At 36.1% G+C, this 14,127-nt stretch overlaps 1 long non-coding RNA gene across 1 annotated transcript in view; it reads left to right on the top strand.

The window, feature by feature from the left end:
- The window catches only part of LOC129059064 (uncharacterized), a 251,055-nt gene that overhangs the window by 212,373 nt on the left and 24,555 nt on the right, over positions 1 to 14,127 (top strand). The window contains exon 3 of the long non-coding RNA XR_008524697.1: positions 13,986 to 14,089. This is a non-coding gene — a long non-coding RNA (uncharacterized LOC129059064). The remainder of the gene's footprint in view (positions 1 to 13,985; positions 14,090 to 14,127) is intronic.

Below are 14,127 nucleotides of genomic sequence, written 5' to 3' on the forward strand. Positions count from 1 at the left end.
TAAATATGACAGTTCTACAGAGAAAAACAACACACTGATTAACAATTTAAAAATAAATCATGAAGCCAAATACTCCCTTCTTGGTGTTAAAGAGATCTATGTGATCACAGCAACAACAACAACAAAAAATCGGCTTAGTCCTAAAGATTTTGAAATCCCTGCAGCCCAGAAGTTCATTTAGTAGTGAATGTATGCGTCTCATGGGTGCCTTTGTACAACAAAAACACTGAATCAATTATTTCAGTTCTGTATGATTCAGCCCCACTCATGAAGCTGTGGCCTAAGTTTCCTTCTGCTTTCCTCCTGAACAAAAGTAATTTCTTCAACAGAAAAGAAGCATATTTTCCATTTATTTTTTTGTAAGTATTAGATAAAAAAGTATTGATGCAGCCAAATTGCTACCTAGAACTTTTTCAAATTATAAAAAATATTTTATCCTCAAGTTTAAAATGTATCTTAACAATTGGTCACTCATGTAATTCTTTTTCTTTTTGTCTTGCTATCGTAAGAACTGAATGTATAGTACTCATTGAAATTCCTCATTTGTCAACCCTAGAAAAGAAGTTAATTAATTTTAAATCTAATTTCTGAAATGGAAGAAAGGAGTAGGGCAAAGAATAAGAAAGTAGAAGAAATAGAAGAATAAGAAAGTAATTCTTTCAAAGGCTTATTTTAATCATATTTTAATGTAAGTTGCTTCTGGCATATTAAAACCCCGGGACATCAAAATCATGACAGAAAAAAAAATGTCACTAAAGAAATTGAGAATATTATCGAAAATTTTATCTGACATTTTATTGATTTGTTGTTGGTTTGTTTTGGTTTTCATTTTGAGTTTTGGAGAGTTTGGGGTTTTGTTTCATTTTTGCAGTAGGTTGTATTGAAAGAGCCATAGCCACTAACAAGAGGAAAAATAATTTCTGTCTTCTGATTCAGTATTGAGGCAAGTGAGGGAAAAGCAAGTACCTTTTTCACTAGGTGACAGGAGAGAGGGGCAAAGGAAGGGGTAACTGCCACTTATAACTAAAACACACTGGACTAAACCAGCAGAGAACTTTGTAACCCCTGCATCAGGGAGCCCTTCACCAACAGAGATAAGTGAGCAGAGCAAAATAGCGCTGAGCAATGCGTGGGAATGAATGGCTAATGAAGAACTCCAGCTTGCAAGCATTCTTCATTCAGGGACAGTGGCACCTGTGCATATGTGTGTAATTGAAAAATTGTTCTTATAGCTATACATCATGCTTATTGATTGGTACAAAGTAGTATATAAATAAATTCATATCTACCAGTTTCAAAATAAATTATCTTTTGATATAATACGACTACAGTGCTTACAAGTTGTGTGTAAGTGCCAACTTACAAAAATAGAGTTTCTCTCAAGTTTTTAAGAAAGCCAAAAATAAAAGTCAATTTTACATGTAAACACAGTTTAAGGGAGCTCTCTCTTTTATTCTACCATTTTTGCTTTGACAAGTGAAAATAACAGTTTTCTCTGTTTTATTAAATTCATACAGTTATATAATTATATTCATAAATAAACATATAAAGGTGATTGTTGTACCTCTGTTTCTCGATTATCAACTCATAAAAAGCCTAACAATATTGGCTTGAGCAATCAAAGCCAGCCACTGTTCTAAAGCAGGTATCAGCCAACATTTCCTTCTGCAGCACCTATCACATTCTAACATAATATTGGACTTATTTATGTGTTTATTGTGTATTTCTCTTCTTAGAAGGTAATCCCCTGCAGGTCAGGTTTCTCATTTATATTTATTGAGAAGATGGCATTTTCAGCTCCTCAAACAGTACCTGTTATATAAATATTTGTTGAAAAAATATTTAAAAGAATGTCTGGGAAACTTTTGAAGGTTATTCATAAATATGTCTACCATGACTGGCAGAAGTTCTTATGTGGTCTAATATATTAATCAGTTTTCACACTGCTATAAAGATATTACTCAAGACTGGGTAATTTATAAAGAAAGGAGGTTTAACTTACTCACAGTTCCCCATGGCTGGGAGGACTCAGGAGACTTACAATCATGGCAGAAGTTGAGGGAAAAGCAAGTACCTTCTGCACTAGGTGGCAGGAGGGAGGGGCGACTGCAGGGAAAACTGCCACTTATAAACCATCAGATCTCATGAGAACTCCTCACTATCACAAAAACAGCACGGCGGAAATTGGCCCCATGATTCAATCATTTCCCATCAGGTCCCTCCTTGACATGTGGGATTATAATTCAAGATGAGATTTGGTTGGGACAAAAAGCCAAACCATATAATCTAGTTACTTTCTGACTCAATGTTGCTAAAACAGTTAAATTATTAATAATTTCAAATTGCTCCATTCAGCCTTAATTCTTACCTTGTCAAAGAGTAGCCTTTGTGTTGTTCCCCCTAGAAATTTTACAGAGAAAATGACAAATAAAATCATTGAAAAAGTATTTATTAGAAAATACATGATACATAGCAATTAATATTCCTCCTGCAGTGTGGATCTGCCATGCAGGCTGGGAGGCCCTATGTCAATATCTAATACATGGTTAGATGCAGCATCATGCATCTTTCCTAAGGCTCTTAAGTTGGCCCCCACACCTGCAATAAAGATGAAATTGGGGAGTTATTTGTATTCATAGATATAGCAGTAAATGGCCATTTTCTTTTCAATGTGCATACCCATGAAATTCCATGTTACTGTATTTTTTATTTTATATTAAGTTTTTCATTTTTAATTATTATGGGTATACAGTATGTAAATATATATATACATATGCATGGGGGTACATGTGATATTCTGATGCAGAAATACTATGTGTAATAATCACATCAGGGTAATTGGGGGTATTCATTATTGCAAGCACTTTGTCATTTCTTTAAGAACATTCCAATTTCACTCTTTTCATTATTTTAAAATATATAATAAGTTATTGTTGACTGTAGTCATCCTGTTTGCTATCAAATACTGGGTCTTATTCATTGTAACTATATTTTCATACACATTAATTACCCCACTTACCCCACTACTCCCCAATACCCATCCCAGACTCTGATAACCATAATTCTACTCTCTATCTCCATGAGTTCAATTGTGCATCAGAAAGATATCGTTAAATAGCTTATTATATAGATAAGCTTTAACCTGACAACTTAATAAATTAAACGATATATCAAAATTTTCTGGGTTCTGTTTGGTAAAGTGACAAAACAAAAACAAAAACAAAAAAACAAAAATAACACATACTTACATTTTAGGTAACATCCATCTACTTATTTTTTGAAACCCAAATATAGCAGGTAAACAAAATAAACAACAAATTTGATTTGAGGACAATTGGATTTAAAAGTAATTTTGTTTCTAAAAACTCTCTATATAATGATATTTTCTTCTAAAAAAGCTATATACAGTTATTTTTAAGGCAATTATTTTATTTAAAAATATAAACATGATCATCCAATGTCTTAGTCCATTTGGGCTGCTATAACAAAATATCTTAGACTAGGTAATTTGTAAACAACACACATTTATTTCTCATAGCTCTGGAGGCTGTGAAGTCCAAGATTAAGATGCCAACAGATTTTGTGTCTGGTAAGAAGGTGCATTCTGTTCCATAAGTGGTGCCTTCTTGCTGTGTCCTCACATGGCAGAAGGGGCAAGGTATCTCTCTGGAGCTCTGCCTTCATAACCTAATCACTTCCCAAAGTCCTCACTCTTAATATCATCATGTTGGGGATTAGATGTCAACGTACAAATTTGCAGAGGGACACAAACATTCAGACCATAGCACTAAAGGGTTATGAAGTGTTGTATGTTTCTTACCTTATAAAAACTTTAAAAATAAATCAATAAACAAGATATCAAGTTAATACAAATTTTTATATGTCAAAATTTATTGCTAAGAAAGTGTTTCAGATGCATATTCCAATAATCCAAGAGGTTTTATAGTCATGGATTTTTTAACTATGCACACAAACATGTATCAGTTGTAGTTCTATAATATGCTAACACTTTCCCATAAAATAAATTATGCACACTATATTTTAACATATGACCCTTAAGAGCAAAATTTGACAAGAGACTTGTTTTTCAACCTTTATGCAAAGTTTAACTTCAACCTGAAATGATATTTACATTCAGCAATGTAATCAATTCTATCAAATTCTATTATACTGGAAACAGTTTCATTGAAATGTGCTAGTGTAATGAAATGTGCTAGTGTAAATGGATTTCAAGATGTTTATTAAATGCCTCATAAGCTTCTTGGCACTACTAGAATATAATAACAGACTTAAAACATTTAAGAGCTATGAGTCTACATAACATGAAGTAAAATATTTGCAATTATGGTAAAATCTCACTGAGTTATACACTTCTAATTAAAAATTTCCAGCAATTTAAACTCATTGGTATGATGCCTGGGATGTTCTGGCTTCTGACCATAGTTTAATGAAAAAATACTTTTTAAAGAAGAAACAATTTATATATACAGAATTCTTGACATTGCATTACGACTACAAATTCCTTACCATAAAGTTGTTAACACAGTTGTTCAGATCATCTGAAGCACTGCTAACATCACCATTATTGTAGAAGTTGAATTAGGGTCTGTTATACACAAACTTAACATCTAATTTAGTAATGAAGCATTTTTTTATTTTATATTAAATAAAGGGGTTACATGCACAGATGTGTTACATGGGTATATTGCATTCAGATAGTGAGCAAAATACCCAATAGGTAGTTTTCCAACCCTTGCCTTCCTCTTTCTCTCCCAACACTAGTAGTTCACAGTGTCTGTTGTACCTTCGTTTATGTCCGTGTGTGCTCAAGGTTTAGCTCCTGCTTGTGAGAATATGTGGTATTTGGCTTTGTGTTCCTGAGTTAGGTCATATAGGATTATGACCTCCAGCTCCATCTGAGTTGCTGCAAAGGATATGATTTCATTTTCTATGGTTGCATAGTATTCCATGGTGTATAAGTACCACATTTCTTTATCCAATCCACCATTTATGGGCATGTAGATTGATTTCATATCTTTGCTATTGTGAATAGTGCTGCGTTGAATATATAAGTGCATGTATCTTTTTGTTATAATAATCTATTTTTCTTTGGGTAGATGCCCCATAATGGGATCTCTGGGTTAAATGTTAGCTCTGTTTTAAGTTCTTTGAGAAATCTCCAAACTTCTAATGTACATTTCCACTAACAGCATATAAGCATTCCCTTTTCTCTTCAGCCTCACTAGTATCTGTTGTTTTGACTTTTCAATAATAGCTGACTGGTGTGAGATAGTATCTTATTGTCGTTTTGATTTGCATTTCTCTGATGATTAGTAATGATGAGCATTTTTCATATGCTCACTTTTTAATGGGGTTATTTGCTTTTTGCTTATTGATTTGGTTAAGTTCCTAATAGATTCTGGATATCATTCCTTTGTCAGATGCATAGTTTGTGAATACTTTCTCCCATTCTGGAGGTTGTATGTTTACTGTATTTATAGTTTGTTTTATCAGGCAGAAGTTCTTTAGTTTAATTAGTTCCTACTTGCTAATATTTGTTTTTATTACAACTTGTTTGCAGACTTAGCCAAAAATAATTTGCCAAGACTGATGTCAAGAAGGGAATTTCCTAGGTTTTCTAGGACTTTTATAATTTCAGGTCTTACACTTAAATATTTAGTTCATCTTCAATTAATTTTTGTATATGAGGAAAGGTAGGGGTCCAGTTTCAATCTTCTACACATGGTTAGCCAGTTATCCCTGAATCATTTCTTAAAAAGAGAGTCCTTTCTTCATTGGTTGTTATTGTTAACTCTGTTGAAGATCAGATGATTGTAGACATGTGACTTTGCTTCTGGTTTCTCTAACATGTCCCTTTGGTCTGTATGTCTGTTTTTGTACCAGCACCATGCTGTTTTGGTTACCGTAGCTTTATAATATAATTTGAATTTGGGAAGTGTGATGCTTCCAGTTTTGTTCTTTCTGCTTATGATTGCTTTGGCTACTTGGGCCCATTTTGGTTCCATATGAAATTTAGAATATTTTTGTTCTAATTCTGTGAAGAATAATGTTGGTAATTTGATAGGAATCACATTGAATGTGTCCATTTCTTTGGGCAGTATGGCCATTTTAACAATACTCATTCTTCCAATTCATGAGCATGCAATGTTTTTTCATTTGTTTTTGTCATCTGTGATTTCTTTCAGTAGTGTTTTGTAGTTCTTGTAGAGATATTTCACCTCCTTGGCTGGCTGTATTCTTAGATATTTCTTTTTCTTTATGGCTATTGCAAGTAGGATTCCAATCTTGATTTCACACTCAGCCTAGACATTGTCTGGGTATAAAAATGCTACTGATTTTCCTACATTGCTTTTGTATCCTAAAACTTTACTGAAGTTGTTTGTCAGTTCTAGGAACCTTATGGTAGAATCTTTAGGATTTTTTAGGTATAGAATTATATTGTCAATGTATAGAGATATTTTGATTTCTATTGTCAGTGTATAGAGATAGTTGGATTTCTTCTTTTCCTATTTAAATGCTTTCCATTTCTTTCTCTTGCCTGATTGCTCTGGGCGGGACTTCCAGTACTATGTTGATTAGCAGTTCTGAGAGTGGGCATCCTTGCCTTGTTCCACTTCTCAAGGGGGATGGTTGCAGCTTTTGTCCATTCAGTAGGAAGTTGGCTGTGGGTTTGTCATAGATGGCTCTATGTCTAGTCTGTGTAGGGCATTTATCATGAAGAGATATTGAATTTTATTGAAAGCTTTTTCTGCATCTATTGAGATAAGCATGTGGTTTTTACTTTTGATTCTGTTTATGTGGTGAATAATACTCATTGATTTGCATATGTTGAACCAGCCTTGCATCCCAGGAATGAGGTCTACTTGATCAAGGTGTATTAACTTTTTGATATACTGCTGGATTTGGTTTCTAGTACTTTGTTGAGGATTTTTTTTATCTATGTTCATTGGGAATATGGCCTGAAGTTTCATTTTTTCATTGAGTCTCTGCTAGATTTTGGTATTAGGCTGATTCTGGCTTCCTAGAATTAGCTAGGGAGGAGTTCCTCCTATTCAATTTTTTGGAACAGTTTCAGTAGTATTGGTACCAATTCTCTTTTGTACATTTGGTAGAATTCAGCTGTGAATTCATGTGTTCCAGGAATTTTTCTAGTTACTAGGTGTTTTTTTCATTACTGATTCGATTTCAGAGCTTGATATTCATCTATTCAGGGTTCAATGTCTTCCTGACTTTAATCTTAGGAGATTGTATGTTTCCATAAATTTATTCATTTCCTCTAGATTTTCTTATTTATGTGCATAGCGTTGTTTATATTACACTCTGAGGATCTTTTCTGTGTCTGTAGGATTGATTGCAATGCCATCTTTGTCATTTCTGATTGTACTTATTTTGGATTTTTCTATTTTCTCTTTGTTAACCTAGCTAATAGTGGTCTATCAATCTTGTTTATTTCTTCTTGTTTTCTTTTTTTTTTTGAAAGACTGAGCATTGATTTCATTGATCTTTTGTATGGACTTTTGCATCTCAATTTCATTTAGTTCTTCTCTAATTTTAGTTATTTATTCTCTTCTGCTAGTTTGGGGGTTGGTTTGTTCTTGTTTTTTCCAGTTCCATTAAGCGCAAAGTCAGATTGTTAATTTGAGATCTTCCTAACTTCTTTATGAAGGCACTCAGCATTACAAACTTTCCTCTTAACACTGTTTTAGCTGCATCTCAAATATTTTGTGTGTTGTGTCCCTATTTTCATTAATTTCAAAGTTTTTTTTTTATTTCTGCCTTAATTTCAAAGTTCACCCAGGAGTTATTCAGGAGCAGGTTTTTTAATTAGCATGTATTTGTGTAGTTTTGAGAGATCATCTTCATTTTGATTTTTATTTTTAATACATTGCGGTCCAAGGGTGTTCTTGGTATGATTTCATTTTTTTTTTATTTAGGCTTGCATTATGACTGAACATGTTGATGATCTTAGAATATGTTTCATGTGCAAATGAAAAAAATGTATATTCTGTGATTGTTGGGTGGAGTGTTCTGTAGATGTCTATTAGGTCCAATTGCTCGAGTGTAGAGTTTAAGTCTGGAGTTTCTTTTTTAGTCTTCTGCCCTGATGATCCATCTAATGCTGTCAGCGCATGTCGAAGTCTCCCACTATTATTATGTTGTTGTCTAAGTTGTTTCATAGGCCAAGAAGAACTTGTTTTATGATTTGGGGTACTCCAATGTTGAGTACATGTATATGTAAGTCTTTTTGTTGAATTGTGCCCTTTCATAATTATGTAATGTCCTTCTTTGCCCTTCTTAATTTTTATTGGTTTTAAATCTGTTTTACCTGATACAATAGCTACTCTTGCTCTTTTGTTTTCTGTTTTCATGGTATATCTTTCTCCTTCCCTTTACTTTGAACCTGTCTGTGGATATTGTTACATATGGGAAGGTCTCTTGAAGACAGCGTATGGTTGGGTCTTGTCTTTTTATCCAGCTTGGCACTCTATGCCTTTAAAGTGGGACATTTAACCCATGTCATTCTGGGTTGGTACTGAAACATGAGATTTTGATCCTGTCATGTTGTTAGCTGGTTTTTATGTAGACTTGATTATATGATTGCTTTATAGTGCTTGTGGAATATGTGCTTATTTGTGTTTCTGTGGTAGCCGGTATTGTTCTTTCAATTCCATGTTTAGCAGTTCCTAAGGACCTATCTATCATAAGGCTGGTCTTAAAAGAAATTCCACAAGCGTTTTCTTGTCTGAGAATAATTTTATTTCTCCTTCACTTATTAAGTTTTGTTTGGTGAGATACAAAATTCTTGATTGGAAATTTTTTTATTTCCAATTATTTAAGGAAGATAAAAATAGGCTCAGAATCTCTCTGGTTTTTAATGTTTCTGCTGAGAGGTCTGCTGCTAGCATGATGGGATTCCCTCTGTGCGTGACTTGACTCTAGCTGCTTGTAAGATTTATTCTTTTAAAATGTGGTACATATACCCCCATGGAATACCATGTAGCCATAAAAGGAAATGAGGTTGGTCCTTTCCAGGGACATGAATGGAGCTGGAGGCCATTATGCTTAGCAAACTAATGCAGGAACAGAAAACCAAACACTATATGTTCTCACTTATAAGTGGGAGCTAAATGATGAGAACACATGGACACATGGGGGGAAAAACACACACACTGGGGCCTGTCAGAGGGCAGGGGATGGGAGAAGGGAGAGGATCCGGATGAATAGTTAGTGGATACTGGGCTTAATATCTGGGTGATGGGATGACCCGTGCAGCAAACCACCATGGTGTATGTTTACCTGTGTAACAAGGCTGCACATCCTGCACATGTACTCCTAAACTTAAAAGTTGGAAATCAAACAAAAACAAAAAGATTTACTCTTTTGTGTTGACCTTAGTGAATCTGATGACTGTGTGCCTTGAGTATGGACATCTTGCATAGGATGTAGCCGGGGTTCTCTGTATTTCTTGAATTTGCATGTCAACATTTCTAGCAAGATTAGGGATATTTTTCTGGACTTTTCCACAAATATATTTTCTGAGTTATTTATGCTTTCTCCTTTTCTCTCAAGGATGCCGATGAATCATAGATCTGATCTGTTTACATAGTCCCATATTTCTCAAAGGTTTTGTTCATTTTTCTTAATTCTCTTTTTTTTTTTATTACTTTCTGACTTAGTTGATTCAAACAACTAGTGTTCAAGCTCTGAAATTCTTTCCTCAGCTTGGCCTATTCTGCTGTTCATACTTTCCATTGTATTATCAAATTCTTGTAGTGAACTTTTCAGCCCTAGAAGTTCACTTTGATTCTTTCTAAAAGTGGCTATTTTGTCTTTCAACTTTTGGATTATTTTACTGGATTCCTTGGATTGGGTTTCGCCTTTCTCCTGAATCTCAATGAACTTCCTCATCATTCAGATGCCGAATTCTATGTCTGTCATTTCAGTCATTTCTCACTGGTTAAGAGCCATCACTTGCGAGCTAGTGGACTCATTTGGTGGTATAAAGACACTTTGGCTTTTTGAATTTCCAGAGTTCTTGGGCTGATTTTGTCTCATATGGGAGGGTTAGTGTTCCTTTAAGTAAGGTGTAAGCTGAAGATAGACAATTGGCTTTGTTTCTGCAGGTTTTCAGATGGTCCAGGCACTGCACAGGGCCTTGGTGGCTGAATTCTTGCCCTTGGTTTCATAGGGAGAGATATTAACCGTGTATTTTTGTTGTTGTAGCTTGTGCTGCAATCCAGTAGATGACGCTTAAGAGTCATGGCCAGTAGATAAGCTTTTACTCAGCCATGTGGCTCCTTTTTATTTCCTGGCATTTGCATTGATGCTATGCAGTGCAATGGGGAGAGAGGTGATCCCCTCACCAAATCAGCTCCTAGACAATGGAGGAGCCCCCTCCAATCACTGGCACTGTACCTTCATTTATTTTGTCAAGTATTTGGCCCACAGCACTTTCTCAGGCACAGGCATTTTCTGGGCCAGCCCTGAGAGGAAGGCATGCCCCACTCCCATGGCAGACCGCACAATCCTGAGACTCAGCTTTCCCAGTGCTCTCACAGTGCAGCTCTTCTTCTGCTTAAGTGCTGTTCACAAACCTCAGCTTGGCAATTTCAAGCTACCACCACAGCCTTGGGAATAGCTCAGACTTTTTTTTCCCTCCCCAGCTTGGGGGCAGCAGGAGTAGGGACCACTGTGGAAGCAATGTCAGAGAATTTGTCAGTTGCCTCTGGGGTCTCCAGCCTAGACCAGTCTAGGTTCCATGACATGGTTCCAGTCATGGAACCATGACTGATGGGAGTAATCAACCAAGGGTTTAGAGGCTACACTATGGGCCCAAGCCAGGGGGCTCTGCCTGGTAGAGTGGGGGCACAAGGGCTCACAGGGAACACAGTCTGGTCTTCTCTCCTTAGGGTGGCTGCAGCGTGCTGGAAGTACAAGCAAAGCAATCAGGTTCTTTGTTCCTCCCCTAGACTTAGAGGAGCCAGAGCCTATAGTGCAGCTGTGGCAATGGCAGAGTGGTTGTTAGTTGTCTCTGAGAGCTCCACCCAGCTGCACTGGGGGTCCAAGCTGGGAGGCCCTGCCTAGTGAAGAGAAACAGAAGCAGGGACTCAGGACTCATGTGGAAAATAGTCTGGCCACCTTTCTGTATGGCAGCTGCAGTGTGCTAGAGAGCTGTGACAATTCTTAGGCTCTTTGCTCTCTACCCAGCCTGTAGGCAGTAGCGGCAGGGACCATGGCAGCAGCAATGCGGCAGTCCTGTCAGTTACCTTTGGGAGCACCATCCCAGAGAAATGCAGAGCTGCCACCAGCCGGAGTGCTTAGGCAGGGGTAGAATAGCTGCATTGGGGTCCCAGGCCAGTGAGCCTTTCTTGGTGGGGTGCAGCAGAGGTGGGGCGTTTAGTCCATCTACTCCTCAGCACCATGAACGCAGCCTACATACTAGCGGCCCATGAGAGAGCCTGGCCTCTGTTGTTGGCAGGGCTACCATAGCAGCTGCTCAGGTGCTCAGGGATCCAAGAACCATGGGGCCCCAACTGGGCTTGAGCAGTGGGTTTGCCCAAGCTTCAGGCAGATCTCTATGTCAGTCTAGAGGCCAAGGGCGTCAAGGAGGATCTCCTGTGTCCAGGATTGCAAAGGTCTGTGGCAAAAGTGTGGATTTCCAGGGGCTCTCACTCACTTACCTTTCCCCACAGTAGGGAGCCTTCTCTGGCTCTGCACCAATCTTGGGTGGGCAGCTGTCCTGCCTAGCTCCTGTCTGCACTCCATGGGTCTCTGCTGCTTCCTTGATGAATCCCAACATGGCCTCCTGAACAATCCACTTGAAGATCTGTTTCCTTTCCATGAGAGAGGTGCACACTAGCTGCTTCTAAGCCAGCCATATTGGCACATTTTTCCAAAAATAAAGCATTTTAATGGAACACTTTATATAATTCTAAGGAATCTAAAACTCATAGCTGAATCCCTAATTTAGAGGCATTGGCTTTCAATAAGTGTTTAAAGTTAGTATATTCATGATTCATACAAGAATTAATGTTGAGATCATTTTAGTATTCAATGAATTTATAGCCTAGAACTAAAATTACACTCTCCTTTTGCATTACACTGTTTTTTTTTATTGCTGCTATAACAAATTACCACAAACTTAGTGGCTTAATACAACACAAATTTATTCTCTTGTAGCTCTGGAGTTCAGAATTCCAAAATGAGTCTTAAAGGACTATGATCAAAGTGTTAGTAGGGTTGGTTCCTTCTGCAGGCTCTAGCGGAGAAGCTGTTCCTTGACTTTTCTAGTTTTCTTATCAGCAGTTGCATCACCCCAGCCTCTGCTTCCACACTCCTCACTCTCCTGCCTTCCTCTTCCCCTTGTAAGAACTCTTGTAATAACTTTGGAACTATCAAGATCATCCAGCATATAACCTCCCCATCTCAAAATGCTTAATTTATTCACATCTGCAAAATTCCTTTTGCCACTTCACGTAACATCATCCCAAATTCTGAGAATAGAGGCAAGGATCTTTAGTGGAGGAAGGCTATTATTCTGCATACCATATACATAAAAGTGAATTTTATTTTAACAAGAACATCATAGTTTTTTTTAAAAAAGCGTTAGTCTTTTTAATTATATTATTAAACATATTGTCATATTTCAAATTAGTTTTTTCCTATCTGGCTGTATTTTTTCAGTTTTATTTCCTTCTGATTACTTCAGTTAATATGTAATATAAATATTATTATCCAATTGATAGCAAAGATAGTAGCTATTTTAAGTTGATATATGACTTCAAATATTTTAACTGTGTGCACCATTTTTTTGTGTTTTAATAATAATGTATCAGTTTCTGTAAATTACTACCTTTTTCAAGGGAAGAAACCTTAATAACTCACCGGAGACTTTTCCTTATTATTTGCAGCCAAATCACAACTTAGCCTCTACTTCAGATACCCTCTTCTTAACATGTGAACCCCATCTTTAGTAGCATAAAAGATGAAGTGAAGTGTTACTGTTAATTATTAAAACCTCACAGAAAATTCAGTTTGGTTAAAGTAATTCTATGCACTGGGTAGTGATTCTTCACAACTTGACCAAAAAATTAAATGTAGGATTTAGAGATGTTTTTTCCAATTCAGATAGATATATGATGATGTAATGAACATTTTCCCAGTAGAGCTGCAAACAAGAAAATATAAAAGAGAACATAGCTTATTATTTCAGAAGGAGGGGAAAGTAAAATGGTTTATCAATAAGCACAGTCTTTGTAGATAAGACATTTAAAACGCAGTGAGATTTTCATTGCTATCTTTAAAAGAAATGGAATGTACCTCCTGTCTTACTCCCTTGACTCTATCTCGTTCAAACATTATACATGGAAGAGTACACAAAGGACACAGCTATAAAATTAAGGTGTTTTACTGCTCTTCATGGTTCACTGCTTGCAAGGCAGCATCATTGTTTCTATTAGGGAGGAGAAAGACTATATAAGAAGCAGTCATTCTACTTGTTGTTGATGCAAGGACTCTTTGGGATTATTTAGATTTCTGCAATTCACAATGCCGAAGTCGAATAGACCTCTGGCAAATTAATTAATTAACTCCAAAATGAAATTTAGAATTTGCACACACCGTTCCCAAAATGACACTTGCCTACCACTCAAATAATTATCTGTGAGTGGTGTAAATCTGTGCCTAGCTTAATATGAGCAGTTCATTTTAAAGAAAATTTTATTTTTCCAGTGGTAACAAGTTTATTCCTATTATTATATCTATATTCCTATAATTATATCTATTATTCCTGATATAAGATTCCTACAATTTTAAGAATTTTAGTCTTTATTAATAGAAGCATGTATTTAGCACAACTGATATGTATAAGATATAACATGATACTTGAAACAAATCAGTAATATGCTGTATTGGTCATGTCTTATCTGGAGTATTGTATTTAGTTAATAAACCTCTTTTTTCAGTCTAGAGTATAAAGAAGAGGATGAAGGCTTAAGCAGGAAACTTTGACAGCTCCAAAGATCTTAATCCTTATAAAGAAGTAATTAAGTTTCAACTCTGCACTCAGGTAATGTTTCTTTTTAGAAAAACATTTGAATATTTATA

This window comes from Pongo abelii, chromosome 3, assembly GCF_028885655.2.
Source record: "Pongo abelii isolate AG06213 chromosome 3, NHGRI_mPonAbe1-v2.0_pri, whole genome shotgun sequence".
Taxonomy (NCBI): domain Eukaryota; kingdom Metazoa; phylum Chordata; class Mammalia; order Primates; family Hominidae; genus Pongo; species Pongo abelii.